This window comes from Protopterus annectens, chromosome 5.part0, assembly GCF_019279795.1.
Source record: "Protopterus annectens isolate FY-2018-M chromosome 5.part0, PAN1.0, whole genome shotgun sequence".
Classification (NCBI taxonomy): Eukaryota; Metazoa; Chordata; order Ceratodontiformes; family Protopteridae; genus Protopterus; species Protopterus annectens.
Window position 1 is genome coordinate 439,057,855 of NC_056735.1, and position 14,861 is coordinate 439,072,715.

A 14,861-nucleotide genomic window follows, 5' to 3' on the forward strand; every position below is an offset into this window, starting at 1 on the left:
AGCTAGTGTACCTTCACGTGGGCTACCAAGCTACCACAGTGTGCTGTGTGAACAGGCTTAAATGAGCATAAACAAAAACAGAAATAAATAATTGATTACATCTGGTTTCTATTTTTAGATGTTTGGCAGGTGTATACTGTCTATGTGTAAGCGCGGTTGGCATTGCTGTTCTCTGTGCCACTCAAACAGACATTAAAAAAAATTTAAAAAGCAGACCTATAGAAAGAGATATCATAATTAATTACATCCAATTTCTATTTTTAGATGTCAGGCAGGTGTTAGCTGTCTATGTGTAAGCATAGCTTGACATTGCTGTGCTCCACGCCATGCAAATGGACAATAAATAAAAAAAAAAAATTCAACAAAAATTAGACATTTAATAAACAAACTATTAATTCACAGCACATTTCAACAGCAGCAGGGAACATTACAGGAAGCTTCACCATGTACATCACATCTGACCAGCCTCAACACTTCTGCCTACATGGATTCAATATTCCTGTTACTATGCTCTTGCTTGGCAGCGCACCATGATTAATATGCATGACGTGCTACTGAGGGGGAACCATGGCCATGACACAGGTACATTCCATGTAGGCACTACACACATCCTACACAGGTTTTACTGAATGTTGGGGAGGGTCTTTAAACTCAGCTGATACTATAAAGATTAAGGTACCTGCAAAATATTTCAATGAATAATCAAACCTAAGGCTAAAAAGGTCACAAAGATAAAAAGGCTTTTCATCAGCATGCATTTCAGTTAACTAATGATATTGCTTACAAAACAAGAAAAAAAATCAAATGTGGAAAAAATTTGGAAGGATAATTTGCAGTGTTTAATGTCTAACACCATTAAAAGCTCATTCAGTATTTTGAGTGACAGATGGGTAACAGTAATGCTGATAGTTGCACAAATGATAATTTAACAAAAAAAAAAAAAAAAACAGTCCATAAAATGTGGGTGGGGCAATACAGAATGCAATAACATACAATATTAACATCCTAATACAAAGTGGAAAAGTGATTACATGAGTAACCATCATCCTACCATCAATATTGACACTGTTGCCACTACAACCTCACTGCACAAATAATGACTGCTTTTACTTCTGATGACAGAATAGTTGATGTCTATGGCAGAATGATTTAAGTTGATGTGGAGTACCTTACTATAAAAATAGCTTATTATTTATCAGAATTAGAAGTGGTGAAACATGTCACAAAACAGAAATGTCATAAATTTTCCTTTCTTGCATCAGGTATCAGTTCATTAAAAATGCAAGTTGGAAAACAGTAGTAATACATATTTAAATACACAGAGTTTCTTTCACCAGTTCAGTCAACTACTACAATACCAATTTTACATTAGTTGTCATTACAACTGAAGAAGTGTGTACAATCTTCAACAGAGTCTTGAAACAAAATGCAATCAGCAAAACTGTGCAAACTGCAGTTGTTACTTATATTTTTATAATTCTACTCACTGCACAGATCTTGGAGAGCATGGTACTACTCCCCTTGTGGACCTGATGGAACTGTAATGGAAGCAGGGTTGCAATGTATTGCACTGAAGACTTCAGAGAAATTTGCCATCCCATAAAAGTAATGCATGGTTCAGGCTCAGTCCTAAGGTTACAACAGGAAATAGATGTATTGATCCACGTGTCAATAATATATTGATGAATTGCTGATATATTCTCAAAGCAAAAACGTGAGAAATACAGAAGGCTGCAGATAAAAAAAAAAAAAAATGAACAGCATAACGTTGAACACTGCTTCCCACAGGAAATCATTGCCAGTATGGTTTCTAAGTGGGTGCTGTCAATGATTCATTTGTTTAGGAAGATTTTTCCATTTTTCAACTTAGTGCAACCGTGAAGCTGGTATATATAATTTCTGGATGAATGGGGGTCTTTACCACACATCAGGAGGTGCAATACATGAAATGTTTTTTTTTTGTCCTTCTGAGTTTTAGATATTTTTTTTTATCCTTTCAGCTAGTTGGCTGTAGGAAGTTGTAGTTTTTAAAGTAATACCCCCTGAATAAGTAAAATCCACAAATTAGCTTAGAACACCAAAAAGCGAAAAGCAAGCAGCACATTCTACTGTACGACAATAAGGAGTCCAGAACCCAGGAATTTAGATCGTGTTTTTGTTCTTTAATAACTTTTAAACAGAACTCCATCAGAATCTAAAACTGTGCAAAAAAACACAGGTTTAAAAACATAAAATAGAATTGTGTGAACAAATTGGCAGTCCAAAGAAATGCTTGTATTCAAGAAATGGACCAGTCCTGTAAAACACTTGAAAAGATGGAAGACCCACAATGTTAAATCCAAAATAAATGCAAATGTTCATAGGTTCGTAGGTGTGTACTAGGCTAACTGCACTGGAGCCTATATAAGCCTAGCCCAAGAAATATAAAATAAATATAAAGTAACTGTTAGGCATATGAACATAGTACTATGTAATCTAAGGTTTTTGTCCTGCCAAAAAGCGCTTAATGGTAATACTGTCATTTAGCCCTAGGTGTCGATCAGCATTGTTTGATTTGCCAAATGGATTCAAAGAATTGAAGCTAAACATTGTAGTCCCCATTTGAATTCAATGATACTGATGGCATCCATGACAAAGAAACTAAACTTCATAAATGAAATACATGTCACAAAGTGTGGCTTGTGCATTGCTTATATCCTTTTGTTAAATGACAAAACTGTGCTCATAAATTCTATGGCTAAGTTTTCAAATAGTCTTCCCAATGTAAAAGCATCAACATGATTGACAAGTTGCAAGGTAAACAACCCCTTGTGTTTGACAGTTAAATCTGTTTTTGCACAAATCATTATATTTCATGTATTAATGCGTATACTTGAGGCATTATTAATAAAACAGCATTGTTTACATGTACCACACATAAAAGTGCATACAGTGCAGTCCTTTGTGTGTCCTGGACCATTATTTTGTTCAGAGATTTGAAATTATCAGTTCTTTTGTAGGTGAAAAGAGGGTATTGTCCCAGTGACTTAGTTAAGTCAAAATTGCCTAATATGGTCTTCCAGTTATCATTTAAAATATTTCTGATGATTGACATGTCAATTGTAATTGGAAGGGGAAGAGTTCCTCTCTATCCAATCATGTTTTGTTTTGAGCTGGTGGGTGTGGACACTCCAGCCAATGACTTGTTTTTACTGGTCTTCCTAAGGCTTGGTTTAGCTGTAGTAGATCTAAGCAATGAAAATTCTTGCTTGATTTTAGATTGCCAATCCAAATCGTAGCCTCTAGCAAAAAAAAAAAAAAAACTTCTTAAAGTCACTGATTCAGTATGATAGAAAGAATCATCACTAGTTAACCTACTCAAATGAATGAACTGACCCTTCACAACCTCTCTTTAAATGTGTTGTGGGTAAAGGCTTTGTTTGTGTAGATATTAATTGACAAAGGTATTTTTCATGCATATACTGCTTTTAATAGAGTGGTCCTCGTTGGTCATAGCCAGGGTAATGTCCAAAATAATTGATGTTTTTTTTTCTGAATCCACTTTTAGTGAATTTCAAGAAAGATGTACTATTATTCAGAAAAGTAAACAGCTGATCAAATTCTTCAATGAACCCTTCCATATAAAGAACAAATTGTCAATATAGCTAAGATAAAACAAGACATTTGAGACCAGAGAATGAGATTTTAAATGTTTCTGTTCCCAAAGTGCCATGACTAAGTTCACAAAGACAGGGCTACCCTAACCCCCATTGTCACTCCCATTTTTGTTTTAACAATTTACCAGAAAATGTAAAAAAGTTGTTGTCCAGTACAATGCCAAGGAGAATGCAAATCATGTTAATTAGATTATTTCCAAAATTTGTGAAACATGACAAATATTCCCTTACAAACTCAATGCCACTGTCTTGATCAATATAAGAATACAAGGAAACCACATCAAGTGAAGCAAAAACACATCCTTCTTCACTCCCTTTGAATTCCTGAAGTAATTTGAGCAGATGCCAAGAGTTTCTAAGATAATATTCAGATGCTTGTACAATAGGATTAAACTTGAAATCTAAATCTAAAAATATATAAATAGGCTCCATCCTGTAGTGGTCTGCAGCCAATATAAGTCTAAAGGAAGGTTTCTTGTACCTTTGGAATTCCAAGAAATATTTACCATTATTGGTAGTTTGACTTGCATGAGGGTGTAAACTTCCTGGTCTAAATCACCTTGACAAAGCAGATCAAAGAGTGTAGTGTCGATGTTCATAAAACAATTTTGAATTTTGTCTTTGGTGATTTCTTTGTAACACCTATTGTCTAACAACATATTGTGAATTGCCTGTGTGTAGTCCTTGTTGTTCATCAAAACTGTCATATCATCCCTGTCTACTCTTATTATTCTAATGTGTTTGTTAGTAGACAGAACCAAAAGAGCTTTTCGTTCAGTGAAAGAAAGGTTGTGTATCTTTGGCTTCTTGCCAAGTTTAGTCCTTAAATCAGCTTCACATCATTCTTGAAAAACTTGTAGGGTATTGTGTAAAGTAGATTTCTATGTATTTTTTCTTTTTGACATCTCAGAATTTACAATGAAGTAAGAAATGTCCTAAAGAATGTAATGTAAATTCAATTTTTGCATGTACAATTTAATGTCAGTGATCATTTTTGTGAGATCTGCCACCTGTGTAGGGATAAAAAAAGTCCCTTATTAAGCACTTTATCATGGTCAGAGTTGAGTACTAAATCACTTAGGTTCAGAATATCCATATTATAACTAATTTCTTCTTCTTGTTTTTCTCTCTTCCTTTCCCCTCTGTCTTGCCCCTGTTGGCCACTTGAGGATTCTGATACTCCCCGAAGGGTGTATTAAAAAAGGTGCAGGGAATAAGACAGGTGGTTGATTATTAACAAGGATCATGTTTTCTTATTGAGACTTCCACTGTCAGCTTCTGTCTTTGGACCTTGGACTTTAATGGTCAGTAGCACTGTCGTTTTGTCAATGATAGGCCTAGGTACAGTGGTATTTAATTTAGTTTCACTTAAAGGATAAGTTTCACCATTTTGATAAGCTATGTCTTTACAAAGACTGTTCCCTTTTCTCTGAATAATGGTGGCCATATGTCTGTCTGCTTTAATGGCTATACATTATATAAATTCTGAAAAAAGGTGAAGCTACAAGATTTCCTAATGTTGTTAATATTTCCATCAAGCACCTGAATTTCCCCTTTCAAAATGTCAATCTTATTTTTATAATCATTGATCAAAAGTTTTAGTAATCTAACTCTGGTGTCATTGAATAATCTTACTATGTCTTGATAAAGTCTCTTTCTGCTGTTAACTCCATTGGGAAACTTGTATATTATTAGCCCCAACAGAATACAATCTAATTGCACACATTCTTCTAAATACAGAATCTCATATTGTAAAGGCCTGCATCTAGTAGCAAGGTGTTAAAGTTTGTAAACATCTTTTTTTTGCATAATTCATGCTGATATTGTTGCCCTATACTAGTGTAATTTACAGGCACAACCAAACCATTGGCATTACATCCAGAAAATAGGTGTTCAGCAGTTTTTGAGATCATTTCAAAACAATAATTTCAAATCACTGTTTGAATGAAATAATGGATCAGGACACACAAATGGCGGTAGATGTTAACAGTGCAGTTTGATTAATAATGCCTCAAGTATACATGTATTAATGCTAGAAATATCATGCTTTTTGCCAAAAACAAATATAACTGTCAACCCAAGGGGTAGTTTACCTTGGAACTTGTGAATCATGTTTGTGTTTTTACATTGGGAAGACTATTAGAAAACGTAACTGTAGAATTTATGAGCACACTTTTGCCATTAAATGAAAGGATATCAACAATGCACTAGCCGAACACACTGTGCCATGTACTTCATTTAAGAAGTTTAGTTTCTTTGTACTGGATGCTGTCAGTATCAGTGAATTCACGGGGGACTACAAAGTTCGGCTTGAATGCCGTGAATCCGTTTGGCAAATCAAATTGAATGCTGACTTGAATGCCATGAATCCGTTTGGCAAATCAAATTGATTGCTGACAGACACCCAGGGCTACATGATGGTATTAATATTAAGTGCTTTTTGGCAGAACAAAAACTTTAGATTACATAGCTCTGGGTTCATATGCCTAACGGTTACTTTATATTTATTTTTTATTTACATTTACATTAATTTTGGATTTTAACACTGTGGGACTTCCATCTTTTCAAGAGTTTTACAGGATTTGTCCATTTCTTGAATACACACATTTCACTGGACTATCAATTTGTTTACGTGATTGTGTTTTACATTTTTAAACCTGTGCTTTTTGCACATTTTAAATTCTGATGAAGTTCTGTTTAAAAGTTATTAAAGAACGAAAGTGCTCAATCTAAATTCCTGGCTGCTGGACTCCTTTTTGTCATACAGTAGAACATGTTCCTTATCCCTCTGAATTTAAAAAAAAAAATCACATTGCCATCACAGTCTATGAACTGGATAGTACATACCTCTGAGATATTCTGTTGGAGAAACTTTGGAGAATTCCATGGTGGGCAAGAAAATCAAATCAGACAATACGTAAAGAAATAAATCCAAACTATTCACTGGAAGTCCTAATAGTAAAACTAAAGCTCATATACAGTGTCCACATAATATGAAGGCAGGATTCACTAGAAAATACATTGATGCTGAGAAAGACTGAATGCAATGAATCATTAATGTTGGAATGAATATGAATTTATAAGAATGTAACTAAGGTGCTCCTGTCAGACAGACCTGGGATATTATAGCTGCTGAGGTCACAAAAGGCCAGATTTGACTAAACAACAATAAATGTGTACAAACAGAGGGATAGATATAGATATAGATACAGATATAGATATAGATATAGGACAGATATAGACACAGACACAACCAATGTGTACACCTTTTTTTCTTATAAGGCATTTCATTAGATTTGCAATGACACAACAGCAGAATGTGGTCCTGACCAATACAGCAGTAACTTGATCACGCTACATGGGTTTCTCACCACTTTTACCAAACACAATATTTAGTAGTGTGTCCCCTTTGCCAATCTTAAAACACAGGATAGAATGCATAGTGGCTTTTGTGTTTGCATGAAGGTTTTTCTAATAGTTTAATATGTGCCTCCTTAAAAGGCTCTCATAACAGAAAACTCATAATAGTAGACTAACAGAGCTTATGAAATCTTGTGAGTTGGCTTGACACACCTGCCTTTTACTGATTGCCAACAAAGCTCTCTTGAGTCTTTCTATAGCAAGTATTGCCATCTCGGTGGCATCCCTCTTAAGACACTTCAAGCCGTGCCACAACTTTATATGTTTTAAGTCAAACAGTTCTTATCTTGCTGTCTTAGTCATGAAATTTACAGCCTTGAGTCTTTCCAGATGACTCTTACCATTGCTAAAAAACTCTTTTTTTTCCCACTGCCATTACAGTCAAAACTAGGCATGTTAATGAAAGCACTGAAGGCTTCCCCCATGAGTTGTATTGTCAATGTCTGAGCCCAGCTTGAGTGGTCCAAACTATCTTGGATGGCAATCCTATCACATGCAATTAGGTAGGCTTTTAGGTTTCCTTCACTGAATAGATGATTAAATATAGGATGCAGGCTTACTTCAGGGAATTCACAGCAACAGAACAATAAAGCACCATGGTAAGAAAGTTTTCCTTACTGGTGGGAATCATCCTCACTCAGTTTGGCAGTAACAACTAGAATGTGAACTTCAGAATTTTAAAACTGAGGTTTTACTTTTTCCCTGCATTTATAAAGTGTGATATTTCAAGCAGCAGAAAAAACACAGTTCAGTGAAACAAGTAATTTGACTGTCTAAACAGAAGAGGTTAGTCTGACTTTTCCTTAACAAAATAAAACATGGCAGCAGCATAGAATAAAGAAAACTGTTTAATCTCTCAGATACATAGATGGCAATTCTCAGGCTGGTTGCCAATAATAAACACTGATGCCGGTGGCCCAAATACACCCCCAGATGCTGGATTATCAATAAAAGTTTTTACCAGAAGTCTTTTCTCAGACACACTCAACATCTCCTTCAGCAGGACTTCCACTGGTGTTAAAAGTTTTTTTTCTGCAGATTTCCATGCCAGGCCATTTGTTTTCTACTCATTTCATTACTCCTTCATACATATGCTCCAGAATTTTCTTTTTTTGGATTCTTGTGCCAATAAATCCTGCTATATTGTTCTTGGTTTGGCATTAAAAAGATGCAGGTGTACATCCCACGCCAGTTTACTTCTCTTCATGTAACTCTTGTCAACGGTACCAGTCTTATTCCTTTCTTAACTCTGCTGTATAGTCATTGTTTGGTGTATATTTTTTTAATTTAAATTCTTCAATGTATATGTTATCTTGGTGTTTCTCTAATGTAAACACTTAATGTTTCTGATGTCTTGGTGTTCTTTTTTTCTTTTTTTCAGTAACCGTCAGTTAAATTTTCCCATACCAGACATTACGTCTACTGTATTCTAAAAAACTGGCTTTCACAAAACTGTGACTTATGCTTGCGTTTCATCCTACCAAGGTCTTGTAACTGTAGAAATACTACTCTCCTTATAGTACATTAACTTTATGTTTCAAAAAGATGTCACAAGTCCCCATGCAAAAGACGCCTGCATAGTAATCAGAGCTGGTCCAGCTTGCCCTTAGGTATGTATGAGAGATGCATGTGTTAATGTGGATGCATCCTAGATGGACTGGTGTACTGTCAAGGATTCTTTGCCTGCACACACTGCTTTTATATAAAGTCTCCTTCTTTTTATAAGTGAAACCTTAGGGAAAGAACAAAACACAGAGATTCAAGAAAAAAAAACACTGTAACAAGATGCAATCCAGTGTAAGTAAAGAAATAGCCATGTTAAAGTCCATACTCAAACCAACAATGCCCAAGCAAGCAACCTTTAATCAGCTACAAAAAAAAAAGCATAAAACTACTTTGTAGTACTGACCCGGGCAGTATCTGAAAATGGCCAGTTGTAATGTGTACCACTATGGAAAACAAATGTAAAATACAATTTGTTTGTTTTCCTGAAGTAAATTAGTAGCTATCACAGCAATGTTTTGCTAGGAACTTTTATAACAATTGTATTTTGGAGGTAATTACCAATGAGGTAGATGTAAAAAAAAGGAGAGTGCATTATGCATATGAATATTTATCTTTGATGGAATATTGACTGTTTAAATTTAACTCTGTTAGTATTTATGACCATAAAGATGGTTCACTGCTGCCTTTGCTTATGTAAGACACAGAGTTTGAGAGAAAGAGAGAGAGAGAGAGAGAGAGAGTGAGAAATTTAATAGATAATGATTTGATGATAAAGCTGATCAACCAGGCATCCAGTGATATTGCTGTCTTGTTACAAGCAACATCACTTGCTGATACGCCAGTTGAACAAGAGTGCACTCACCTTATTGGCAAGTGCTGCTGTGTTCTCAGGAAGAGCTGTCTGTTAAAATACCCTTTCTAAAGCTGTCATTTAGATAAATCAATAAAAATGAGTTGTGGTGAACCTTTTATCATTTTTCTACAGGTCAGCTCAGCAAGGATCCTGAAAAGTTTATCTGAAAGATACTCACATTTAAATTTAAATCTGATCAAGTTAATTAACATCTTCACACCAGGTATCTGACATGTAAAAAAGAAGCAATTTCTTTGAAAAATAGATGTTAAATTGCTTTTAATCATTTAGATGAACTTGGACTGACAAGAAAAAATAATAGAGATTGCAAAGCACTAAGGAAAGTTAACATTTAATGTCTCAAAGCTACATAATGTACATAAAAATGCTAAAGATAATTTAACCAACTGACTTGGTATTGATATGTGTTTTCTGTAAACAGCGGCACTGTGAAGAACACCACAGCTGATCATGAAAAATAATTCAGAAACAAAATTATATGACAGATAACTGTAATTGTACAGCTTTGAATAGTTTAATTATTATTAGCAACAGTGAAATAAAATGGAAAAATAACCCATGTACTTAATTTGTGTTTCACTGTTTTAGGACTAGATCGATAAACAAGCATATAGGAAGAAAATAACAAGGGAATGGGGAAGCAAAACAAGGGAGAGTAGCAGGGATAAATGTGCCAGATAAAGTCTAGTTAAATAAATAAACTAGCTAAAATCATGCTGAGAGAGGGATTAAGTCTTACAAAGTGCTCAAAGCAAAAGTGAAAGTAGTACTGTTTTGTCAGCCCTACAGCAGGATTTTACTGCTGTAAACTTGTTTATTCCAAGATGTTACTAAAGAAAGTCAATATTTCAAATATGGGTTCTGTTTCAGAACATTCAGACTGTGAGTCCTAAAAGTATGACAAGCCCAATTCTACACACGCAACAGTGAAGTACTAATTTGCTACACATCAAAAGCACTTTTGCAGGGGAGTGAGCACCCCTCTCACCACCTGATGTTGGGAGATTAAGCCCTCACATCCCCTTGCTTATGTATTTTATCTCTGAGACAAAAATACCTCTGGGAGGTGGAAACTGTATGAAATATAGACATTTTAGACTTAGTAAAAAATGCAATATCCTTGATTTTCAGGACTTCCATGACTGGGTCTGTAACATATAATGATAACTCTCAAATATGGAGTTTTATGGTATTTTTATAGCTTAGCAATAGGTTTCCTGGCTGTAACTTGTACTGAGAGTATTTTTGTGGTATTTCCTGAAGAATATCTAACAGGAGAATTTACACTTTTAGTAAAGGTTACTTTCAAAATAAGATTACTGGTTCAGTTAGAGTAAATATTTCATAGGACATAAGAGTAATGCTTCTGCAATTGTTAGCAACTGTGTTTATTTGCAAAATAGATACTTATGGAGAAAGTAAACTCTTGTATAATATTTCTAATCAATCAATCATTCAATCAATTAAACAATCAATAAATAAATAATGTGAAAACTTCATAGTATTTATGTTGACTAATTTGAGACTAATTCAAGGATTGCTGCTGATTTTCTTTTTCTTCTCTTTGCATTTAGAAAATAGTGCTATGTAACAATAGCTCATAACGTCTCTTTTTGTGTTGTATGTTGGGATAGCCAGGCATTTTTCTCATACGTCCACATTCTCATTTAGGGGCCTCTCTACACATTCTAAGATAATATCTCATTCCCTTGGTACCCCCAAATTTTTCTATAACACATTTATGACTTGCCGATTACTGTTACTGATATATTTTAATCAACCTTTTGTCTTATATAAATTTCTAGTTAAGACACACTAATAAATGATGACTTTCTTGTTTTCTGTCTCTGATTTTTACCTAAGCTATCACCATGTGTCTATTTACTGTGATTATGTTTTATTAGTGCCACACCAGATAACCTGAAGTGATGCTGGCTGTTTTTTGAATTAAAGAAAAAAGAATACTGGGTTTAGTGCTTCATGAGGGAAGGACCATCTAATGCTTCAGATGTTAGGATGTCAAATGAACATACATACACAGACACACACGCACACATTTACATTCATGCATGCACACTCACATGTGTACATGTGCAAGCACATACATACTTTTTCGGACACTCAAAGACAAACTGCCCCCTCTCTTTTGTCTCTGCCTGTCTCTCCAATCTGGTTTATGGGCCTAGCTATGTAAACTGAGCACTAACATTATTTTTCCTCAAAGTGATATTTTTCAAAATGTCTCTTTTTTTCTTGATGGGTAAAACATGTCTGTTCTGTTCTCCCTTTTAAATACAAATTGGTATTAATAAAACACTCCATACAGTGTCAATAACTTACTCCTGGCAAAATGCTTATTTTAGACTGAAAACTTGAGCAGCTGTATTGTAAAACTAGTGTTGGCCCAATGAGATATATCATTTAAATCACTGATGGTGAGTAAACATGCAGCAAGACATGCAGAACCCTAAAGTTGGATTTAAGGGAGTTCATTACAAAGGCACAGCCAGCGGTTTAGACAGAATAGTTTATAGATATGGGTGTCATTTAAAGGCTGCATGAAGTGAGTCAAACAATACTACTTTTTAACATTAAGACAGTGATGGTTTCTTTGGAAAGAAGTGCACGTAGTCATGCAGTTGTTTAATGAAACCTAAACTGGCTGTAAAACAGATGTAGTTATTCCATTTGGCTTCCCTGCACCTCGTTGAGCTTAACCTGCTGAGGTGTCGTCTGGCTGAGTTCAGCATGAAGTCCATCTCCCCAATCACTGTTTTCTGTTGGGAATCACTACTACACAGTTTTGAAGTGTTCAGCAGCAGTGATTCCATTCTTTTGAGCTATTTCTCCATTCTTTGTATTTGTACAATCATGGAGTTTGGGAATAGGCTCTTTTACTCACACCTGGGCAAACTGGGACTTTCCCCCTGAAAAAAAAAATCACATTCTTTTTTACTTAGATGAGATTATGATTGGTTGTTTTCATCCAGTTGCAACCTCATCCAGATGTAAATTAATGATTCATACCAGATGATAACCCATCTACAAGTGGCAGTCTGCATAGCAGTATGTGAACAGGCTTTACTTTACCAAATGACAATCTTCCTTTCTTGGGAAAAATATAATGTTTTTATTTTAATACATGTTTCATTTATAGTTATGGTTCTGTTAACATACTTGGTAAAGATGAAAGAAGAGTCATTTTAGTGTCCCTGGTATCTGAGCAGAGAACCCAATACAATAATATCTAGAGGTAAAGCAATCAAAGAAAGTCTGAATTAATAAGGGGTTTATAGTGTTTATAGATTAGTACTAAGCTAACTGCCCTTGCGAGCCATTTTAAGCTTAGCCAATTATCCCTTGGGAGACTCAAACCCTGCACCTTGTGTTTGCAAGGCAAACACCTTAACCATTAAGCCACCCTCCCAAACCTTTTGGAAGAAAGCTAAGTAGAATTTACAAAAGGCATGTATTTTTCTTTCTGCAATTTGAACCTCAGTACCATATGGATAATAAATGACTAACAGATTCAAGTTATTCTTTTGTATTCTGTTCCATGAATGATAATTAGTACAATTATATTAGATCTACAGCATATAACGTGTTGATCTTTACAAAGACTAAGTGTTGTGTTGATGAAAAATGGATCCTTCTGTTATTACACATTAGAGAAAAGTCTTTATAATTTTTACTATTTGTTCAGTGGTACATTAGGAGTACTAAATAACAAGCATGTTTTTGTAATGTCAAGACACTGAAGCAGCTGAATAATTGCTGGGTTAAAAAGATCATAAGAAATTTGACAGGAAATGTTAAAACTACACATTGCAAATGGAATGGCAGTCGAAAGCATGTCAGGGATAAACACAAAAATGCAAGGAAACAAATGTAAAGGCTCATGCCTGCAAAATGAGAACAGTATAAATAGTGATGCTAATTCAAGGATAAACAGATCATGTAGAAGCTGACAATGATTAATGACTATGGCTAGAATTATAGAATGTGCATGGAAGTGATTATAAAATCACATGGGATTCGAAAAAGGTAGTGTGGTTGGAAGTAAAAATGGAACTACATTCAAGAGCTGAGAGCCAGTAATTTTTGTTCCTGGTCATAGGTCAGTAACAGGCAATCAGTCTGAAAATCATTAGAGGCCTAGTGAAAAGCCTATATTCAATAGTCCCTTCCAGCCTCAAGGAGGGCAAGAAAACACAAACCATGTGAGAATTTCAGTCTGCCCATCCAATTATCTGTGTGAAGATGGCAAGAGAGCTATTCTGAATGTAGGGGGCGTTTCTTTCAGAGGTGACGGATATGTTAGGATATGAATATATGATCCCAATGTGTCTTATTTATCTGTTGACGAAGGGACTGTTCCTTTAACTGGGTATAGGAAGTCAAAGAGGTTTGGAGTTTTAATGACTCAATGGCTAGACACAAATCTACATGAGGGAGGCGATAAAAAGACAGTACAAAAACAGGGCTGCCAGTCTATTCTGTTAACTAAAATTTTTGATATTTTTAATTGAGCCTCTGAAGACTCTCAAGATGACCAATATTTTTGGGCAAATACATGCCAAAAAGTGCATTAAGCTGATAATGAATCTGATAAGATACAGGTATAGGGGAGCTAAAACTTCTTTAGATTTAGTGGAGATACGTTTGGAAATTAGATGCAACAGATGGCTTTCTGAACAATGGAGGAGGCAGCCATGATGGTCAAATGATAAAGACTTATCAGCAATAGTACCTAAACCCATATTCACCCATCTATCTACAATCCCTTTTTTCCTGGACCATGTGATAGTGTCTAAATGTAGGGTATGAATCATTCCTGTATGGTGCACGAAAATGCTTTGTTTAGCAAAAGAAACTGAATTTGTTTTTACATTTAATTTGCGATCATTGTCTTTGCACTTGTTGTTACAGCAGTCTAACCCTACACTCTAATCCCTGGTAACTACCATACTGACAACACATTCCAGAGATTCTACCTAGTAGTCAGGAACAGAAGGATCATAGGGACACACATAAATAGTAATCTAGCTTTTGGCCATCACATATCTATGGTAGTGAAGAAACAATTATATGTTATGCAACTTATAAACAGAAGTATGGTATCTACATCCAAGGAAGTCATTGTTGAAATGTACCTGGCCTTCATCAGACTTATTGAGTACAATGCCCTCTTTATTATGTACATAACCAGGCACATACAGCAATTGAAACACCCACAGAGTTTCTCATTAAAAAGCTCAGTGTGTAAATAGCATGTTCTACACAGACCACCTCAAGGCCTCATCCCAGTATTATGTCTTCTACAAGCTGGCATACAAGGTATTGTTGGACCCCACTATGATGGACCTCTTGTATATCCGCAAAACAAACAGCAACAGAATTACCTG